The sequence below is a fragment of the Rousettus aegyptiacus genome, unplaced genomic scaffold (genome assembly GCF_014176215.1).
Source record: "Rousettus aegyptiacus isolate mRouAeg1 unplaced genomic scaffold, mRouAeg1.p scaffold_m13_p_2, whole genome shotgun sequence".
NCBI classification, from domain to species: domain Eukaryota; kingdom Metazoa; phylum Chordata; class Mammalia; order Chiroptera; family Pteropodidae; genus Rousettus; species Rousettus aegyptiacus.
Genome location: NW_023416295.1, coordinates 75,879,947 through 75,900,990, shown reverse-complemented (window position 1 = coordinate 75,900,990; position 21,044 = coordinate 75,879,947). Strand labels below are relative to the sequence as shown.

Sequence of the window (21,044 nt, the reverse complement as noted above, 5' to 3'; positions counted from 1 at the left end):
TCTGCTTTTCTATTGTTAATGTTATCAGAATATTTACATTCCTTCTGCCTCACATTTTTCACCTTAAAAATCATTTACTCCTGGTACAAAAGTCCATGTCCAAGTTGTTTGGACTTTGTTAATTACAAATAAGTGAATGTTCTTCAGGTACCTAAAGTAATAGGGGTCTGTTGTGACACTGTAGTGAGTCAGATTATTAACAGGATCCAGGCTGGGCCTGCTCAGGCTGGTCTCCACCACTGTTCTGCTAAATCGGACCTTCTGAATTTTGTAACACACAACTAGAAAAAAAGAAAGAGGAGAAAAACTAGAAATCCAAAAGCTGGTGCTGGGGAAGAACCGGGGACATGGGGCTTTATGTGAAAAAATATATATATTTAAAGAAATTTGGGGCCTATGTGTTCACTTCATAGTGTTTGAGAAATACAAGTGGGAAACTCGAGTTACTTTGAAATTACATTTAATTGCTGGGATATACTGTGTAGGTAGGGACTTGGTAATGTGATGCCATGGGGGAAGGTTTCAAGAGCTTATAAGTGTATGTGGGAATAAGGATCTCAGGAATCTCATAGGGATGCGGGAACAGTCATAGCAACACATCCATGGTGACCAGAGCGCAATGCAACAAGCTTAGATGTGGTTCAGGACCAAAAGCAGCGTCGACAACCATCATCAACCATTATCAACCATTATAAGACTATATACATCTCTGTCTCCAATTGCTCTTGCCACTACCAATCAACCAGCCAGGGTTTTCCTAGTTCACAAGTCTGATGTTCTCATGCCCTTTGCATGCTGTTCTCTTTCTGTGTTTCTTGTTTAGTTTCAGCTTCTGTGTCATCTTTAGAGAAAGACTTCTGACTCTTTTTCTAAGAAAATGATGATTGTTTTTACCTGCTCCACTAGAAGTCATGTGTGAGCATATAATATTTTTTGGCTAGAGAAATTAAGTAGAAGTGACACATGTCACTTCCAGGGGAAACTTCAAGAATCAGGGCGTGCTTCACCTTGGTCTCCCCATTCCTTCTGACCTGGTGGCCAAAATGTTCCAGAGAGTGGCTACTCCATCAATCTGGGTCCTGGGGAAAGGAAACTGGCATCGTACAGCACAGTGCCCAGCTATGTTCGCTGAACATGTGGCCCAAACAAGAAATAATTCTTTGTTTCCTTCATCCATGGAGCTTGTTTGTTACTATAGCATAAGCTAACCCGGTAATCCTCAAAGTGTGGTCCCAGAATCTAAAGCAGCAGCAACATCTGGAAATATGTTAGAAATGAAAATTCTTGGGTTGCAGCCCAGATCTACCGAATCAGAAACTGGGGTGGGGTGCAGAATTCTCTGTTTTAATCAGCCCTGCAAATTATTCTGCTTCTCATTGAAGTTTGAGAGCCACTGATCTAACCAATTTTGATTGATTCTGCTTCCATTGCCAATCATCTGACTCTCTGTATCCAGAAATAAAATGTACACAAAGAGAATTTGTCTGATCTAATTAAATTACCATCAACTACTGGACAGAACTCTTGTACCACACCACCTCATAGTCTATTGTCCAGACTATAAATTGACAGTCTTGGGCCACGTGCCTCCCTCAAGTTCAGTCAACCCTGGCCCCAGTGGCCAAAGTTTGGAAGGGGGCACTGGTGCAGAGCATGGATACACAGGCCTGCATAACCGCCTAGAATTGCCCACTCAGCATCAGCCAACGGTATGGTTCAGAAGTGGCTGTGGATTTAGCAGGCACCATGACTGTTCTCAATAAGTTATAACAAATATAGAATAATATATAGAATATAGGACAACAAAAGAAAAGACTTTAAAGGAGTTGCAATGGGTTCTACTGACCTGTTTTAACAATTATTTCCCATCCTCCTTCCTGTTTTTAGTTTGTATTCTGCCACCCTGTCTGTGGAGGAGGCCTTTTAAGGTTTAGCTCAGTGTTTCTGAATTTTGGCGTACATTAAAATCACCTGCAGAATTTAAAAAAAAAAAAATAGCAGACCTGTTAATTCTGACTCTGTTGGGAGTTGGGAGCTGCCAAATTTAATAAGTAAAAATACAGGATGCACAGTTACCTTTGAATTTCAGATAAGTAATGATTTTTTTTAAGCATAAGTATGTCCCATGCAATATCTGAGAGATACTTATAACTAAAAATGTTACTCATTGCTATGATTTTAATTAGGATTTTCTGGACAGAGGGAGCAGGAATAGGGACTGGGGGAGGGGGGAAGAACATTAGTATTTTTCAATTCCCCCAAGTGATTACTATTTGGGGTTTAAAATTGAGAATCCCTGGTTTCGCCCAACCCATCCTCAATCCCACAGGAGAAAAGTTATTACTTTCTACCATGAGAGCTCTGAGTAAGTCTAGAGTGGAATTGGTTCTTTTTTAAACACACTTTAGGTGATGAATTTCACATTCGCTTATTTCTGATTCTCTCCTCCATAGCATTATAAGAGTGTGCAATGATTGACAACACTAGCATTGCGATTATGAGTGAATAAACATAACCCATAATCCCACATTATATAAATACCTACCACCTCATTTCTGATTTAGGCATCAATTATGGCAAAAATGAGTGAAGAGTATTAGTCAAAGAGGAGAGCTGATCTCTGATTCAAAGTCACAGTAAAAAAATAAATAAAATTCAAGTTTACCACTAGCTTTTAGGTTGACACTCATAAATCTAATTTAGAGTAAGCCAATCATTTTTTTTCCTGAGTTCCAGTAGGCATAGCTCTTTCTACCAGTGTAGAATCTTTTCAGGTTACTTTGATATGGCAAATGCTAACGTAATCAGAAGAGATCCTGGATTGAACCTTACTTCTTCTTCTTCTTCTTTTTTTTTTTCCTTGCAGTAAAGAAAGTAGAGGTTTATTTAAGGAAATGCAGCCAAGCCTGGAGATATAGGTGAGCTAGTGCTCAAAGACCTGGCTCCTGAATCTTAATTCTTGGTTGCTGCATTTGACTTTTAAAATATTTCTATTGGAACAGAATGTGCATTGTTGTGGAATTATTGATTCAAACATTGAGGTAAACAGGTAAGCTATATCGTGTCTATGTTATCAGAGATGAAATGTTAGATTAACCTATGATAACATTGCTTAGAAAAGACAAACCGTTGTGTTTCATGGTCAAAAATGACACTTATGCTGATTTTTGAGAACACAGACAATGTGACACATCATGAATTCTTTTTAAATATATTTTTTAAAAATTTTTAATGATCGAAGTATTATAACATCACTATAAAATATTCTGAAAATAGAGATAAAAACTTATGCAGAATCTCACTCCTCTAATAGAAACACAGTATGCATTTTGGCTGCATTTTCTTCTAAACTAAAAAAATTCCCACATATGTTTTCAAGTGACGTCCATTAAACATTCCCTTTTTTAAAAAAAATTTTATTAAAATATAGCTAACATACAATATTGTATTTGTTTCAGGTGTACACCAGAGTTATTCAACATTTATACACCTAAAGAAGCGATTACCACTTCTTTATGTCCAGCAACCATCTGACACCGTATAATGCTATTACAATACTATGTTAATTAAACATCCTTAAAGTCCACCTATATAGTAGCCTTCATGCTGTTCATCACCTAGCAAGCAACACATATGCCATTTTAAAGCTGTTCCTTTCTTTTCTTTCTTTTTAAGTTGCTAACCCTATCTCAGTGGATGACCTCGTTTCCAACTTAAAAGGACCAAAGATGCTAGTAGCTCTTGATGGTTGATTGTCTCGGTTCAACACATCATGGCCCCCTCCTATCCTCTCATCTTTCCCTTCACTCTCAAAATGACACAGGATCCTCCTCTCAAAAGCTAACCTTCTACCTTTACTCTGATCTCTATCACTTCCTGTCCCCTGAGCAACCCTCCACCTATTCCATGGCCCCTTTCCCCTCCCTGAGCCAACTCTCCATTATATTCTGGTCTCCGTCGTGCCATGCCTTCTCAGGCGGCTCACATCCATTTATATGATATGGCCTATACATGATGGGATTATTGATCCCAATCTCCCCCCCAAACCTCCCTATCTTTATAATAACACCTCGGGTTCCTAGTCGAGCTTGCAAAACTTTCAGACATGTCACTATACAAAAGTATGAAAAAAATCTAAGTTTTTTTACTTTTCTGTAATGCCTTTTAATTATTCATACAAGTCCTTATGCCATCAGATGGCAAAAACTTAATCTCAGTTATTCCAGGATTTCTCTTACCCATAACATTTTCTTTGACATTTTATCTAAATTCTGGTAGGCCTACATGACAATAATAATACGAAAAACAATAACTAACTCTTACATACCACTTACTCTGTGCTAGGCATTTTTTATATGCCTTTCATGTCTTAACTCATCTGATCCTTACAACGGCCTGAGGTACTTTTCATGATTCTCCTATTTTACATATGAGGAGATGAGTACATAGAGAATTAAGTAATTTGCTCAATGAAACAAAGTTCATAAGTCTATATGATAGTCCATGCTCTCAACCATTACCTCAGACTCCCCTTAATCGCTTTTGTAGCCTAAGACACTAGCAGGCAGAGGTGGTATCTGGTTTGGGTCCCTATCTATGTTGGTACCTATTGAAACAGCTTCCTTCCACCATCAATACACACAGGTGGCTGCTGACTCAGCCCTCATACCTCACTCACACCAAGACTCCTTCATGACTGGCTTGCTTTCATGCCACTTCGATCCTCCTTTTGGGATGACTCTGTAGCTCCCTTGCCTTGCTAAGCTTTGAGTATTCTGTGTACCTATCTAAAGCCTTCTCTATTCAGGTGCAGCGTTCAACCATATTTCCTTGCCACCTTCCCAGGCACTGTCCGGGAACCAAGACACAGGTCCCCTCTAAAACCATATCAACATCTCAAGACCTATCTGGGGTCTTCCCCAATCCCACCCCAGGCTTGACTGTGGAAGGCAGGGCATATGTGTGCCTTCCTCAGGACCCCATAGTATCAGCACACTCCCCTGTCTTTCTCTGACTCCCCTCTGCTTGATCTGGGAGGTCTTAGTCAGGGCGGGTGATAAAAATTTGTATCAGCATGGATCCTCTTAAGTGTATGGCTCAAAGACTTTTCATCAACCACTGAGGCTGAGGCTTTTAAAACTCAAAATTCAAGATCTTGCTTCTGTTATTAACCTTGAATACCTAATTTTCCAAATATAAAAAGGGTCACAGTGTTCATAAAAATACTGAGAATGGTAGCTGTTGCTGAATGATATTAAATGAAGACTGAAATCTATCACATAACAGTTTCACATGAGGCTTAAATAGAAATGTTCCTGAAAAAGACATTTTATCCACTTATTCTTATTTATTTATTTATTTATTTGGGCATCGAGTATTTATGAAACATTTATAAAGCACTGTATTAGTCAAGGTTTCCTGAGAAATAAAATGTGTGTGTATGTGTGTGTGTGTGTGTAGATGGGGGTGGGGGGAGAGGGACAGGATGGGGAGGGGAGGGGGAGGAAGAAGGAGAGGGAGATAAAGACATTTCTGGATGCCAAAAGCTAGAGGCTAGGGGAAAGGCAGCAGAAAGGGACTCTGTTTTCTTTAAAGATGAACTTGAAATCATTTACAGCTTTGTCAGAGTCATTCCTACTCACTCATGCTCGCAACTTACTCTTCCAGGAAGGGGTGGTCCCCTTTTACCATTTGGAGGTAGATAGTCAGGGAAGGCTTCACAGAGGAGGTGATGTTTAAGCTGAATGTTCAGTGATGAATAGGTATACACTTGGTACAAAAGACAGGGAAAAGTCCCTCTAGGCATTAAAGGTCAAAGAATCCATAAATAAAGACAAAAAGGACAATGCATTACATTTGGGGAAACACCAAGTATTCCCTGTGGCTGGGAAACACAGCACAGTGGCAAAGCACAGATCAAAGAGGTAGACAAGTATACTTGGACTTGGCAGTGAGAAACCATGAAAAGCATTAAACTGGAAGGAGATGGGGTCATTTCATGTTTGAGAAAGGTCACACTGGCCAAGAGTCTTCAGAAAGGATCATAGCAGACCAAGACTGGAGTCAGAGACCATTAGTGGGTGATTAAACAACCCTGGAGAGAGGTAACAAGGCCTAAAAGTGAGACTAGAAAAGCAAGAATAAGGTTGGGAGATGCAATGCGATTAGAATAAAATAAATAAATAGGTAGGTAGGTAGGTAGATAGATAGATAGATAGATAGATAGATAGATAGATAAAATTTAAAAACCTGGTGATTTATTGGTTGTGGCAGGGAAAGAGGTGGGAGAGAGAGAGAGAAAGAGAAAGGTAAGAAGTTTGGCTTGTCATTCACTGATAGATGGAATGAGGGCCTCCAGGAATGGTCCTTTCAACCACTGGAGCTGCCCACCTTCAAGGGGATCACACAGGCCTGGCCAAGGAGACACATAATCATGGTGAGCACCACAGAGGCCGTGCCTCCATCCCATGCCCCCACCCCACAGTCTGGGATCACATAAAACCAGGGTTCTTATATAATACATGAAAGAGGGAGGAAGGTCCTTCAAATTGATACCAGACTTCCTGTCAGTCTTTGTATATGATAGACTAAGAAATAATGGGATTATGTGTCATGGCATAATTCATAGATGGTAGTTTTTTTATTGCTCAAGCTAATACAATAACTCCATGAGGTCAGTTCTATTATCATCCCTGTTTTACAGAGAGACCACATAACTTTCCCAGGGCCATCCAGCTAATCAGCAGTAGAGTCAGGGTTGAACCTTGGTATTTGAGCTGATTCATAGCCAGCACATCAGAGCCAGGAGGAATGAGCTACTCAGACTTAGTCTAAACCATTTTTATTCTTATATAATTCAACTGCTCAATAATTTAAGGATCTCTTGCTTTTTTTTTTCCACAAAGAAATGCCAGTAGAAAGCTCATCCAATTTATAATTCATTTTTTTAACTGTGAAAGTGAGATCTTATACAATTTTCCTTTTTTTTTTTTTTTTGTCACTTTCCCTAGCATTGTAGTGGGAACTGAAAGTGTTATTTGTTTGCTCACGAGGACCCTATAACCTCCTACCCATTTAGCCAAAAAGTTCGCCTTTATAAGCAAAATTAAAAGCACTGCTCTCTTCTTCTGTTATAGGCACATGGAACATTCACAACTCATTGGATGTCATTACATACACAACATTTAAAATTTCCCACTTTCCCTTCAATACTGTGTGGTGAAGGTCATCTTTCCCCTCCCTCTGGATGAAGACCTGTGCAGCCTCCATGACATTTCTATTCACTTTTAGACAATAAAAATATGTCAGTTAGCTTAAAATTGCAAGCCCAGACTCAGTTAAAATAGTATAAATGCCCGGTATAATATATTAATAATCCTCTTCAATCTCATTGAAAGGTAAGGCTTCTCTCCCTGAAGGTGGACACCCGACCCTTTCTTCTCCTTTCCTAGCTGGCATTTCTCTTACTCCCTGAGCTTGATCTCCTTCCCTGGTAGGGTCAAAGCAGAGAGGGGAAAAAAATGTTAGGGCTATGCGCCAGTTGTTACTTGAATGATCCCATGGTAAAGTGGCTTAGAGCTCTGTGGGAAGGGTGGACTTAAAATGTTCTCTTTCTCTTTCTCTTTCTCTTATGGAATGCATTTGAGGTTTTTTAGTGATTCCTCAGCTTTGGGGCCTTCCTCCACAGCTTCCTCCAGATAATTTTTGTGATTGACCTGTTAATAATTGAGAGTCACATATTGGAAAATTTGTCAAATATATATGTATTTGCAGTGTGTGTGCATTATATAGTTTGAGGCAATTTACTGTACCAAATATTATTGCTTTGTACTTAGTTGAATATTTTATTATTATATAGTGATCCTCTGTTGCCCTAATACTTTTTGTTTTGTAGTCTCTTTTATTTGAACTCCCCTAAAGTGTTTATGATAGACATGGCTATCTTTACTTTACTTTGGTTAGAATTTGCTTCTTTTCTCTTACCTTTTTACTTCAAAATTTATGTATCCTTACAGTTTAAACATGTTTCTTATAAACAACAAATAGCTTGATTTTGTTATTTCTGCCATTTTATTTTGTGCTTTCTATTTGCCTATTTTTGTTTCTTTTTTTACTTCATTGCCTTCTTTTAAATTGATTTTTGTTCTTATCTAGATTAACTAGATTGGAAGCTATATACTATATGTGTATTCTTTTGTTGTTACTTTGATAATTTTACCATGACTAACTGTGGCAGGCTGAATAATGACCCTAACTCAACCATGTCCTAATCTCCAGAACCCGTGAAAATGCCATCTTACATGGTAAAAAGGACTTTGAAAATGTGATTATGTTAAAAATCTTGAGATGGGGAAATTATCCTGAGTTATCTGGGTGGGCCCATTTTCATTACATGAATCCTTATAAGAGACAGATGAGAGGCTTAGAGTCAAAAAAAAAAGTGATATGATGACAGAAGCAGAGAGAAGGATTGTAAGATGTTACGCAGCTGGCTTTCAAGAGATGGAAGATGTGGTCCAAGCCAAGGATGCAAGCAGCCTATTGAAGATATAAAAGGCAAGGAAACAGATTCTTTTCTAAAACCTTCCTCAGGAACACAGCTCTGCTGACCCACTGTCAACTTCTTACTTCCAGAACTATAAGAGAATAAATTTGTGTTGTTTTAAACCACTATATTGCAGCAGTAATTAGAAACTAATACAGATGTTGGTACCTGAAAGTGGTGTGCTGCTATAACAAATAAAAAAAAAATGTGAAAGTGGCTTTGGAATTGGTCAGTGGGCAGAAAGTGCAAGAACTTTGAGGTGTGTGACAGAAAAAATCCTAGGTTGCCTTGAATAGATAATTAGTAGAAATGCGCATGTTAAAGACACTGCTGGTGAGAGCTCAGAAGGAAATGATTAACAGGATAGCAAGTGGAGGTAAGGAGATCCTTGCTACATAGTGACAGAAAACTTAGCTCAGTGGTGTATCCTACAGAAGTGTGAAAATCAGAATTTATAAGGGACGAAATGGAATATTTAGCTGAGGAGACGTCCAAGCAAAGTGTTAACGGTTCATCCTGGTTCCTTCTTGCTGCTTATAGTAAAATACAAGAGCAAAGAGACTGAAAAACTAGTAAGAAAAAAAAAAAACAGGACTTGATAATTTAAGAAATTCTCGACTTATCCAGATTGCAAAAGATATTAAAATTATAAGATTCACTGTCAGGAGAGCATGCCTTGGAGAGAAAAGCCGAGAGTATGGCTGGACAACGTTTTGCTAGTACTTTAACTCCTTAAAACAGACACTATTATTATTTTAAATATTTAGCAAGTGGAGGTAACATTAAAATATTTAATGTTATTTAGGTTTACTTATATGATTACCAGTTTCTCTGATCTCCACTCAATCTTACATTTCAGACCTTCTTTCTCAAGTCATTATCCTCCTTTCTGGAGTACAGGCATAACTTGCTTTACCGAGCTTCACTTTATTGTGCTTCTAAGATACGAACTGAAGGTAAGACCCACCAACAGCAAAAAGATTATAATTCACTGAAGGTTGAGATGGCGGTTAGTATTTTTTTAGCAATAAAGTATTTTTAATTAAGGTAAGTTTATTGGTTTTTCAGATATAATGCTATTTATTGCACACTTAACAGACTACAGTATATTGAAAACATAACTTTTATATGCACTGGGAAACAAAAAAAAAATCCGTGTGACTCACTTTATTGTGAATATTCACTTTTTTGCAGTGGTCTGGAATCAAAACCACATTATCTCCAAGGAATGCCTGTACATTATTAGAAATTCCTTAAGGGAGGGTCCATTAATAGCAAACTTAGTTTTTATCTGAAAATATCTTTATTTCTCCCATATTGTTAAAATAAAATTTTGCAAGTTTATAATTCCAGGTTGACAGTAATGTCTCAGTCTTTTGAGCATATTTTCTATTGTCCTATGGCCCCCATCATTACTCTGAGAAGTTGTCTGTCAGTCTAATTACTGAGTTTTGAAGGCATTCTCTTTTTACCTAGCAATTTATAGTATCTAATCTTTATTATCTGTGTTCTACAGTTTTACTACAAGGTTTCTAAAAAATGGAGTTCCTTTTGTTAATCTTTCATGACATAGGTTTTGAGTCTTGGATCTGTTGACTCATCAGTAGTAAAAAAATTCTCAGCTATTATCTCTTGGAATATCTCTCCTCCAACTTCTCTCTCCTCTAACACTTGGATTTGAAGGTTTCCAGGAATAGAAAGGGTTAAATATAGAACAATAAAGGGTTGCTTTGTTCCAGGCTCTCATTTAAGGCATGACCATGAGCCCCACTTTAGGCTCCAATGGAAGCCCTCTCCAAATTGTTCTGAGAACCCTTGATGGAAATGACTACTTTCTTTTTTCTCTCTACACTTAGGGCTGTGTACAATTATCTGTTAAAATATGTCTATCATTTTATCTCATTCGACCTTTATTCTCTGAAAGTAGTAGTTCTCAATAAATGTTTGTTAAATGCATGAATTAATGAATTTAAAAAAAGGCAATGGAGGAAACATGTATAATGAAAGGGCTCTTTCTATGATTTAAAAGTAAAGTTAAAAACTTCCCCTTCAGAGCAATTGAAATCTTCTTGCTCCCTGGCATAGGTCGTCGGTTTGGCTCAAATAAACTCTAATAAAAATTAAAAAAAAAAAAAAAAAAAAAACTTCCCCACAACTTTTCAACATGCCAAATTTTCATGAACAAGCCAATTGCTAAGTATTGTTTAAAGACATGGGGGTAAATAACTGAACAAAAAGCAAAAACGTTAAAGTTGGTTGCTTCGAGGGAATGAAACCAAGAGTAAAAAGTGATAAGTCAGGGATTGGTTATTTTTCTTTAAAAACCTTCTGTATTACTTGAATTTTTGACATGCATTATTTGTTTTTTTTACTATGTATATCTTGATAAAGATTGACTCAAAAGCAGCCTGTAATATGTTTGACCTCATAGCATTTAGTAGTCCTTTTTTTTCTTTTAATTTTGTGCCTAGTCCTGATTAGCAGAGTTGTTGACCTCAAAGCTAAGTTCACACATAATAACAAACAAAAGTCTGAACTTTAATATGGCAGTTCCACGGAACCTAGAGTGGCCCCTGCAGGTCAATGACCAGTGCCTGAGGGTAGCCATAAAGGGACAAAATAAATCAATTAACTCTACGGTTTTCATGCCGATCTCTTAATAACAAAACTTCTTTCCTTATGTGCTTCTCCTCTGATCCTGTGGAAATGAAAATTGACATCCATAGTCCTATTCTACCAAAAGAATGGCCAGATCTAAATAAGGTAAGGGCAATTAATTTGCTGAACTATTTCTGCAACTTCTCCAGGGCTTCTCAAAGCCTCTGTCATAAACCCATCTTTTCTTCTACAAATTAGATGCTAAGTTTCTATGCTTTAGAAGTGGTTTAAAATTATTTGGTAGCTCTGATTTCCGAGGTTTTTTAAAATAACTTTTATATTAATTTTGAAAGAACATTGATCAAAGAAGTGCTTTCTCAAAACCCCCTTTTCCCCTTAAATTAAGCATTCTTTAAAATTTCTGGACAATTTAAGTCAGGCAGTTCTACTTCCATTTAAATCACATATTCTGAGAAGATATGTGCCAACTATAGAATTCAAAGTTACAGTTTCAAGTAAGAGACTATTAAAAAATAGAACGTGATAGGTTTCCAGGATTTCTAAAACATCTCCTATCCAAAATGTTTAAAATAAGTTTTAGAAGCACCAAGAGGTAGAAGAATTTTTTTTTTTTAGTCTATTTTAGGACACTGTCTGAAACTTTTCCTTTTTGATGTTGTTTAAGCTGTAAATCCTTGTCATGAACTAGAGAGAAAGAAGGAACATCAAAAAAAAACCCTAGAGGAAATGACATGAATCCTTTGCACAATGAGTGTCTCTCAAGACTATTCTCTGTATTTCTTATAAGATGGAAATTTCCTCTTGTCATTAAGAATCGTTGAATGATTACTAAAAGAGGACAATGGGAAACATGAAAGAAATTTAAAATTGGCTTGAGCTTTGTTCAGGCTAAGTATCAGTTTTTAGCCTATCTTCAGTCTTCTCTGGAACTTTCACACCACTAATGTTTCATCTTTTTTATCCCATGTAAGGAAAAATGAATTAACTTAAACTCTCATTAAATAATGGTTCATTGTGTAAGTAGCTAAAACTATTTTCTTCTCATTGTTGTCTCCTGGGAGAATGTTCATCTTGTTTCTTTGTTCATTGGTATTTTAGGTAAGATGGGTAGTACACATTGTAGATTGAAAAACACAAATGATGCTGAACCGCCTCTGAAAGGCTTGCCAATACAGCTCATGGTGAAAGCTAACCCCATCAAACTAGCTCCTCTGAAAGGAGTCTAAGTTCCTACATGGAACTTGTGGTTCTGAATACTGTTGTTCTCATCATATTTTATTAAAGTGTAAACACCACTTCACAATGTTAGTGATGAAGATCCAGAGCAACCTAAAAAAAAGTACCTTTTCTTTTCCTTCCCTATGATGCTGCCTAGTATCCTGCACTACAACCCCAACTCCCATTACTTGCCTCCCACGCTAAAGCCTGCCTCCAGTTTGAACAGAGAAATGGTCACCAAGAGTTGACAATTTCTAGGTGCCTGACCTAATGCAGATATTGTTAAAACTGCTTAGGAAGCTTAGGGATGCAGAGCATGGGGAGACTATTGCCATAAATGTGTGCCCTGGAGACTTCTCAAGCACGCAAAACATGTTCTACTGGCTCTTTACCCTACCTCCCTTTCCTACCTTCCAGCTGTCACCTCGAAATAGGGGAGGGATATTTTGTCCTGGTAAACCAGGCTTCTATCTAGCATTTTCACATGCTACAAGGAGATAACTGATACATTTAATGATGATGATGAAGATGAGAGTAATAATAATCAAAATGTTCTTATACTTCCAGGGAGATAAATAGATTATATATATATATATATATATATATATATATATATATATATATATATATAATTTGACTTTATATATATATAATTTGACTTTTTATATATATATATATAATTTGACATATATATATATAATTTGACTTATATATATATAATTTGACTTATATATATAATGACTTATATATATATAATTTGACATATATATAATTTGACTTATATATATAATTAACATATATATAATTTGACTTATATATATATAATTTGACATATATATGTCAAATTATATATATATAAGTCAAATTATATATATATATATATATATATATATATATATATATATATATGTCAGTTATCTCCTTGCAGCATGTGAAAATGCTAGATAGAAGCCTGGTTTACCAGGACAAAATACCTCTCCCCTATAAATCTTGTGAATTGCAGATAGAATTTATATTATTAACCCTGATGGACAGATGAGGTACCTGAGACCTAGGATCCCAGAGCTACGAGGGATTGCGATAACCTCTCTCTAGCACTGCCACCACACCCACTAAGAGCTGGCCCAAGAGAATGCCACTACTATAAGAGATGTCCCCACTTCCTTCTGTCCCACCAGTGTCTCCCTGGACACCGGCCTGCTTCCAACTCCCCAAATCCACTGAGGGCTCCATCATGGGGTCATTAGAACCTGGCTTCCAACCCACAGATCAAGCATTTGAATCTGTTGAGAGACAGTTTTCATCTGAGTGTAGGCAAACCGGTGATGAAACGACCAGTATAAAACAGTTCTGTGTTTTCAAACTGAGAGGAACAAGGTAAATAAAAACATTATGTGGTGCTGTGATTCTTCTCCCTCTCTCTCATTTCCAACTTATATGGTCAGAGTAAAGTGAGTAGCGACAGTAGTTAATAGCAAACTTTTGGGGGCGTTCATAGAATAGCAGATTTTCCTTTGTCTTCAAATGGTTTCTTAGTGGGTAAAATATTATCTCAAAACAACAAACTCTGATCTTTTCTCACCATTTTTTTTTTCAAATTTTCTAATAAAAGAATGAAAAGAATAAGCCAATACTAGTTTTATATTAGAAGATAAAGCCTGTTGGGAAGAACTAACATCTCTTTTCAAATTCACCTTTCTTTATTGAATATTACTAGACACATCTCAATAACCTTGACCTCCTTATGTGACTAAGAAACAAAAATAGAATCAGTATGACTGGCTTGAGGATTAACTAATAAATACAAAGGACTGAGATTTAAGAAAGCTTTTCATTCTCACTTGCCAATAATGATTTTAGTCAGAGTTACAGTTAAGATCTCTGGGGGAAAATCTGAGGTGGAAAGAGAGCAGAGTCAGGGGGCACTTTATCAAACTGTTTCTATTAAATTAGGACTCATATTCTCTGCCATCACAAATAGGAGGATGGTGGTCCAAGAAGCCATGGTGAAAGTTGTTTCAGGTTGATCCACAATGAGGTAGTCATAGCAACAATGATGACAATAGGTTTTGGCTTTTTCTCTAGTAAAAAACTTTATTGACCACCTATTATATATCCAATAGTAGGTCTTAAAAAAGATTCTTCTAATTTTAGTGGAGTCAAAAATTCTGGACTTTAGTGAAAATTTTATACATTTATATATTCTTCTGTTAGCAATAATTTAATTGTACTTGATCATTGTAAGATTTTAGGAGACAAAATTCCAGACATAACTTGACTTTTAAACAACCTCTCTGAGGAAATAGATATTAGGTTTCATCACCCAGGAGGTTCATTATTCACCTCACAAGTGTGAAGTCCCCAAGACATTAAAGATGTCATTCAGTTCATCGACCTCTCATTCATATATACTTATTTCAGAAACACATCTTTCAAACATAGAACTGACTTCCCTTAAACTTTTTAATTTTGTTATTTGTCATCCTCGTAAATGCCTATAGAACACTGGTCATTGTCAGTCAAACATTTGCAGACTCTAGGTGCCTCCTGGCATATGCTCTGATGAAAACGACTCCCAGGGTCATAAATTTCAGAAGCCAGGCTTCATTCGACCTAGGATGAGAGCTGGGGGACTGTGTAGTCTCCAGACTTCGTGCACAATTAAATTGACCCAAATAGGTTAGGTTTTTGCAAGGGGACCAGGAGAAGCACAAAGTGTTCAAATTTTGTGCTTCCCAAGAAAGGGGAGGAAGGAACACAAAGAGACATAGGTGGAACTCCAGGAGGATTTGAGGAATGAATGAAATGAGATTTAAAAACCTATAGTTACATAAGTCATATATACCTGTGTTGTTAGGTGGAAACTTTCAAATTTTTTTATTCATAGCCCCCCAAAAGAAATATATTCAGTACAAACATCCATATATAATGGAAACAAGAGTTTCGTAAAACAAATAATTACTACATGGGAGGCATTCTAATCTATTCTATTCCATTCCATTCCATTACTTTGCTATCTTAGTGTGGGTTTTCCAAAAAAAATAGACCTCGAGACAAAGATTCAAGTGCAAATAGTTTACTTTGGAGGTGATCTCGGTGAACACCGATAGGGAGCGTGGGGAAGTGAGACAGGGAAAGTAAGGCAGCCAAAGAAAGTGTAGAATATGTGCCTCATCTCAGTCATCTTGCTGAACTAATGTATTCAGTGTATTTATATACAAACATTATCAGTCATTGATTTGGGACTGCTGAGGGAAGTGGGGACATGAATTGCCTGGTAGTTTTGACCTGCCAGAAGGGCCTAACCAAAGCTAGTTCCTGTGGGAAAAGGGAAACCTTTGTCAAAGAAAGGCAGGTGCTGGCACTGGGAGGGCTGATGTGCACAGAAGTGTTAAGGGGAAGGAATATAGGAGAAACACCAGCACCATCTGCTACATGTAGTATCTCATGTTTTTAGAACATCTGGGTCACTGTGCACTAAATTAATTTCATGATCTACTTGTGGATCACAACCCACAGTTAACGAGCAGTGTTCTAAGATGGCATTTCCTAAAGGGTGGTCCTTACGGTCCACGTACTCCTAGTGGTCTGTGAAATGATTTAGGTGGTATGTGAACAAATACTTTTTAATGTAAATCCTCATTTCAAAATTCCAACCTGAAAGAGGAGACAAGGTAAAACTAGCACTTGTATGATACAGAATTTTCTTCCTGAATAAATACATTTAAGGAAAGAAATATATCTAAATTGATTTAAATATAAACATTGAATAAGTAATATATGGGTATGAGGTGAAAATGGGAAGGTGATGCTTGAAAGGCTGGAGCTCAGGATCCTTTGCTCTAGAAATGCTCCTTTATCACAGTCCTCTCCACTTTGTTCTTCCAGTCTAACTGTGCCTCTCCCCCCTGCAGAGATTCGGCTACGGAGGCTGGGTACAGCTCTAACACCACAGCAAAGTGAGTTCTTCCCAAAGTGTGAGCATGTCTAGGACCCGGGAACATCCTGAGCCGGAGACCTCATGCCTCCAGGGAGCTCGACATTTCTGCGCTCCTGTGGACTTTGCAGTAGTCAAGGAAGCAGCACTGAAGTTTCTCAAAATTATTAGAAAAAATAAAGGTAACTTCAAAAAGCAGTATTTAGAAGAGTAAAATTAAAATTTGAGAAGTCATTAAGAAAGCTTTTTTTTTTTCTTTTTGGTCCTAGATTTTAGCATTCATTACTCTGCCTCAAGGAAGTGACCTGGCCTTCTCCACCGATCATTACAGTATATTAAGGCCAACCAAATAAACAGAGCAGTTTGGGTTTGAGCACCAGCTAGAGAAATTAAACATCAGAGACAACAGGGAGAAGAAGCCACTGTTATTAAGGATTAAGTTTGGTAAGAGAAAAAAGTGTAAGGAGGCCTGAGAGTGAGCTCAAAGTCTAGGGCTGCACAGAGGTGGGAAGTGGTCAGGACTGACTTCATTTTCAGAGGTAGCATATGCCTTTGTGGAGTTCAGAAGGAACATTTCTGAGCTTCCAGCTGGAACCACAAATATGAGTAAGGCAGGCCGTGGAGGACTTGTGGTCTGGAAAGACACAGTTACCATGTGCAGGGGTAACGCAATGGACTGCAATAAGGTTAGGACTGCTTTTGCACCAGGTGCTGGGACACATAGATTTGGGCACTATGGATTGGAGAAGGCTTTTTGGAGGATTAATCTCCATCCTGAGTCTTCAATCAGGTTGAAGGCTTGCACAAGGAATAAAGAAAGCAAGTTCCAGAAAGAGAAGACAGGTAGAAAAAGCACAGAGATAATAAACACATGTGAGCCCAGAATGCAAGCACTTGGCAACGGCTGGTACCAGCATTTCTCAAAGAGTGGTCCCCAAACCAGCAAGTTCAGCTTCACCTGGGAACTTGGGAGAAATGTAAATTCTTGGGTCTCACCCCAGATCTACCAAATCAGGAACTCTGAGGATCTGGGCAGCTGTCTGTGTTTTGACAAGCTTCCAGGTGATTCTGATGCTCACTTAAGTTTGAAAACCACTCACTGGCTGTATTCATTCACTCACTCACTGATTTTTATTGAGACTAGTTTTATGCCAGGCCCACCAATCTAGACATGGAGAATATGCTGGTGAACAAAACAGACATGCTCCATGCCATCGTGGTGTTCAAATTCTAGGGGGAGACAAACAAATGTGATCGCTTTAGAGAAAAGAATGAAAAATAGTGCTGTAATAAGGAGTGACTAGGGAAGATTCATTCAGGCCAGCTGTACAGGCAGCTAGTTAAGACTTAGAGGAAAGGAAGGAATGACTGGAATCGTGTCTCTGGCTGAGGGAACTGCAAAGCCTACCATATGAGAAAGAGCTGTGTTCAAGAAACAGCAAGGAGGGCAATACAGTTGAGATGTTTGAAAGTGGGAGATGGTAGAAAACAAGGCTAGTGAGGTAGGCAGGGGCCAGCTCATGGAGGAATCGACAGCATGTGCTAAGGAATCCAGACTTTATTTTTAATGCAATACAAATTCTTTGGAGTATCTTAATGGCTTAAAAAGACCACTTCAGCTGTAAAGAAGGAAGACAGGCAGTCAAGAGTTTGGAGAGCAAAGTAATGGGAAGAAGTTGGAGAAGTGGGCAGAAGCCTCATCAGATGGAGCCTTGGAAAATGTGGTTTAAGCCTTTGTCCTTGACTCTGAAGGCAGTGGGAAATTATTACAGAGCTTTCAACATCAGAGTCTCTGAGGCAGCTCATTCTCACCTTTATCACAGAATATCCACTAGGCACAGATTTAGATTCTGGGCTGTACTTAGCCCATGAAAACTGCTAGTTCATAGCGTGAGAGCTTGTGATCTAAACTGGCCTCAAGTCTTCCCAAGAGAGAACAATCTGAGTGCAGCTGATTACAAGGCTACAAGGAAGCCCCAAATGAAGGGATGAGCAGCCTGTGATTTTTTTTTTAACTTCATGTCCCAGGCTTCAGTTTTTAACCTTGATTCGAAGGGCCTTCATTTCACTTTGTTTTCATGTCAAGGGATCGCATAAACTTAAGAGCAAATCTCAAGGAAAAATAAAGGAAAATATTTCCAGTCAAATCTACTACCGACATATCTCCAGCAAAACTGGATATAATAGTAGTATAATAGGACGAAACAGCAACACTCTCCTTCCCTCTCTCTAAAACAAAGCAAAGCAAAACAAAACAGAATCAAATCTGTATTTTTCCCAATTACAGTGGTCAGGGATTATAGTTGCTGGACAATAACATGCAAATGTACACAAATATTCAAATTAGGCTAAGAGCAATGAGAAAACCCAGTATTTAGGGGTTGAAATTTCTTTTTATTCTCCTATATTCCTTTGGTGAGCAAATATTTTCTGTCCTATGTCTGATTTATCTCAGAGATTCCTGATCTCTGAAAGGCCTTTCCAAAACATCTCTGATATGCTCTATTTGTTTCTCTTCTTAGTCTTTGTTTTTTTCAATGCTTTTTGAATGAATAAAGGGGTATTTGTTTGTCATGGTAAAGCCTTGTTCAGAATTGAAAAACACCATTTGTCCATTGGTTGGCTATTTATAAAAGTTTAGGCAGCTAGCCAATTTATATGGACTCCTCTCAGGAGATGCACGGGGTGAGGGAGAACTGAGTCCTGATGCCGAGAACACTTAGGAGCATTTCAAATAAGGGTAGACACAGGGCCGTTTCAAATTCATGGGTCAGCAGCATCTAGAAACATCCAATGAGTGTTTTCCAGGCCCTTGGAAATACAACACACACACACACACACACACACACACACACACACACACACACACAAATTCCGTCATGCTTAGCATTTTCACACATACACTTGTCTCCAATCACTGGTTTCAAAATTATTTCTCCCTCACTAGGGAGCCAAGCAGACACCTAAAAGGATAAAGAACATACGATTGTGATAATTTTGTACTGGGCAAAAGACACAATAAATAGTAAGGGAGTTTAGGAGAGATGGAAAGCCCAAGGCAGGGGGCAGTTTGCATGAAGCTAAAGAATTATTCAAACTATAGGGCAAATTATCATCTACTCCAGTGTTTGAAAATATGAGTTGCAACCCAAAAGTGAGTCATTGTAACAATTTTGTAAGTTAGGACAGCTTTAAAAATAAAATAGATGACAAAAGAAAATAGCAGAATGCATTGTTCATGGTAAGAGTAAATACTGATTCATGAAACCTCTGTCCCAGTTTGTAGTTCTATTAATAGATGCATATGGGTCTAATGGATCACAGTGGAAAATAAATTTCTTCATGTGGGGGTCACAGTCAAAATTGACTGAAAGCCATTCATCTAATCCAGTGCTGTCATTTCATATTTTTATTTTTAAGGTTAACTTTTCATTATACAATACCAGAATAACTTCTACTTTTAAAATTAAAGCTACTGAGATAAAGCTATAGTTCTTTGGATCAGCGCTCCTCGTCCTCAAAAGTAATTCCAATAAACAGTTTGGTGGGTATCTTTCCAGCCCTTTTCCTATGACTTTACTTATATAAACATGCACCTATAGAAACACATAGCATTATTCAATATATTTACATACATGTTTTGCTAAATCAATCGGGTTCCAAACAGAAAATAAACAGTGCACTTAAATTATAATACTTCAAAAAAAGTTAGCAAAGAGCCTATTGCTAAAGGTGTAGACATGTGATGCAGTTGTAGAGGTAAGCAGGGGTTAGGTCATGCAGGATTTGACAGACCAGCTTAAAAAGTCTGGACCAAACCTTTGGGGAAAGGGGAATCTATTCAAGAGTTCTAAGTGAGGCAGTGGCAAGATCTGATTTAGGGTTTTAAAAGTTTACCCTGTCTGCTTTGTGGAGGCTGGGTTGGAGAGGAGCAAGAGTAAAAGCAGTAAGAGATCGGGCTGAAGGCTGGAGCAGTCCTTCAAGTGAGAGAGAGTGGAGCTTGGACCAGGGCTGGAGCAGTGGAGATGGAGGGAAGAGGACCACCGGGATCTACTTTGGAAGTTGAATTAATGGTATTGGAAAATGGACCTGTCAGGCAGAAGGAAGTAGAAAACTGATATTGTCTCAGAGGAATGAAAAAGACAATGCAGGTCTCAAGGAAAGAAACAGTCATGCCAGGAGGACAAGTAGATCTAGGAGAGAGATGGTCATAGTAGGACCGTGTATGGAGCTGTCTTCAAAACTTTAGAATGTGAACGTTGAGAGTGATAACAGGTTGTTTCCTGGTGATAGTGTCTGGGCAGTTCTAACAACTCTGCACCCCAAACCCAACCGGCATGATAGCTTGCATGGTCTAGAGGAATAGCCTGAGTGAGCATTGGGGGTAAGGAGACGAGGATGGAAATCTGATGCGAAGTACTGAGTTTGAAAATAATTTTTAACATGCAGTATCGAACATTTGAAAGACCAGCCACATTTGAACTTATTTGCAGATAGTATTAGAACTAGAACTTAAGGATCACAAGTTACGTTCTCTGGGAAGCAGATTCTGAGACAGAGATTAGCATGCAAGAGGTTTGTTAGGAAGTATTCTTAGAACGAAGGGGAAAAAAAAGGAAGTATGATAGAACACATGGCAATGTTAAGCTGTGATGTAGTCTCAATGGAGGCCTCAGCTGACCCTGAGAGGATCTCTAAAGCTTCAGAGTTGTCCCAAGTTGGGGA

General features: G+C 38.0%; 1 protein-coding gene across 6 annotated transcripts in view; it reads right to left on the bottom strand.

The window, feature by feature from the left end:
- TMEM163 (transmembrane protein 163) overlaps positions 1 to 21,044 on the bottom strand; it is a 342,830-nt gene that overhangs the window by 271,883 nt on the left and 49,903 nt on the right. For 4 of the 6 annotated variants that reach the window (XM_036237866.1, XM_016164021.2, XM_036237867.1 and 1 more), the window contains exon 3: positions 1,847 to 1,971. The exons of the other annotated variants lie outside the window; for them this stretch is intronic. The gene's annotated coding sequence lies outside the window, so the exon portion shown is untranslated. The remainder of the gene's footprint in view (positions 1 to 1,846; positions 1,972 to 21,044) is intronic. 6 annotated transcript variants of the gene reach the window in all.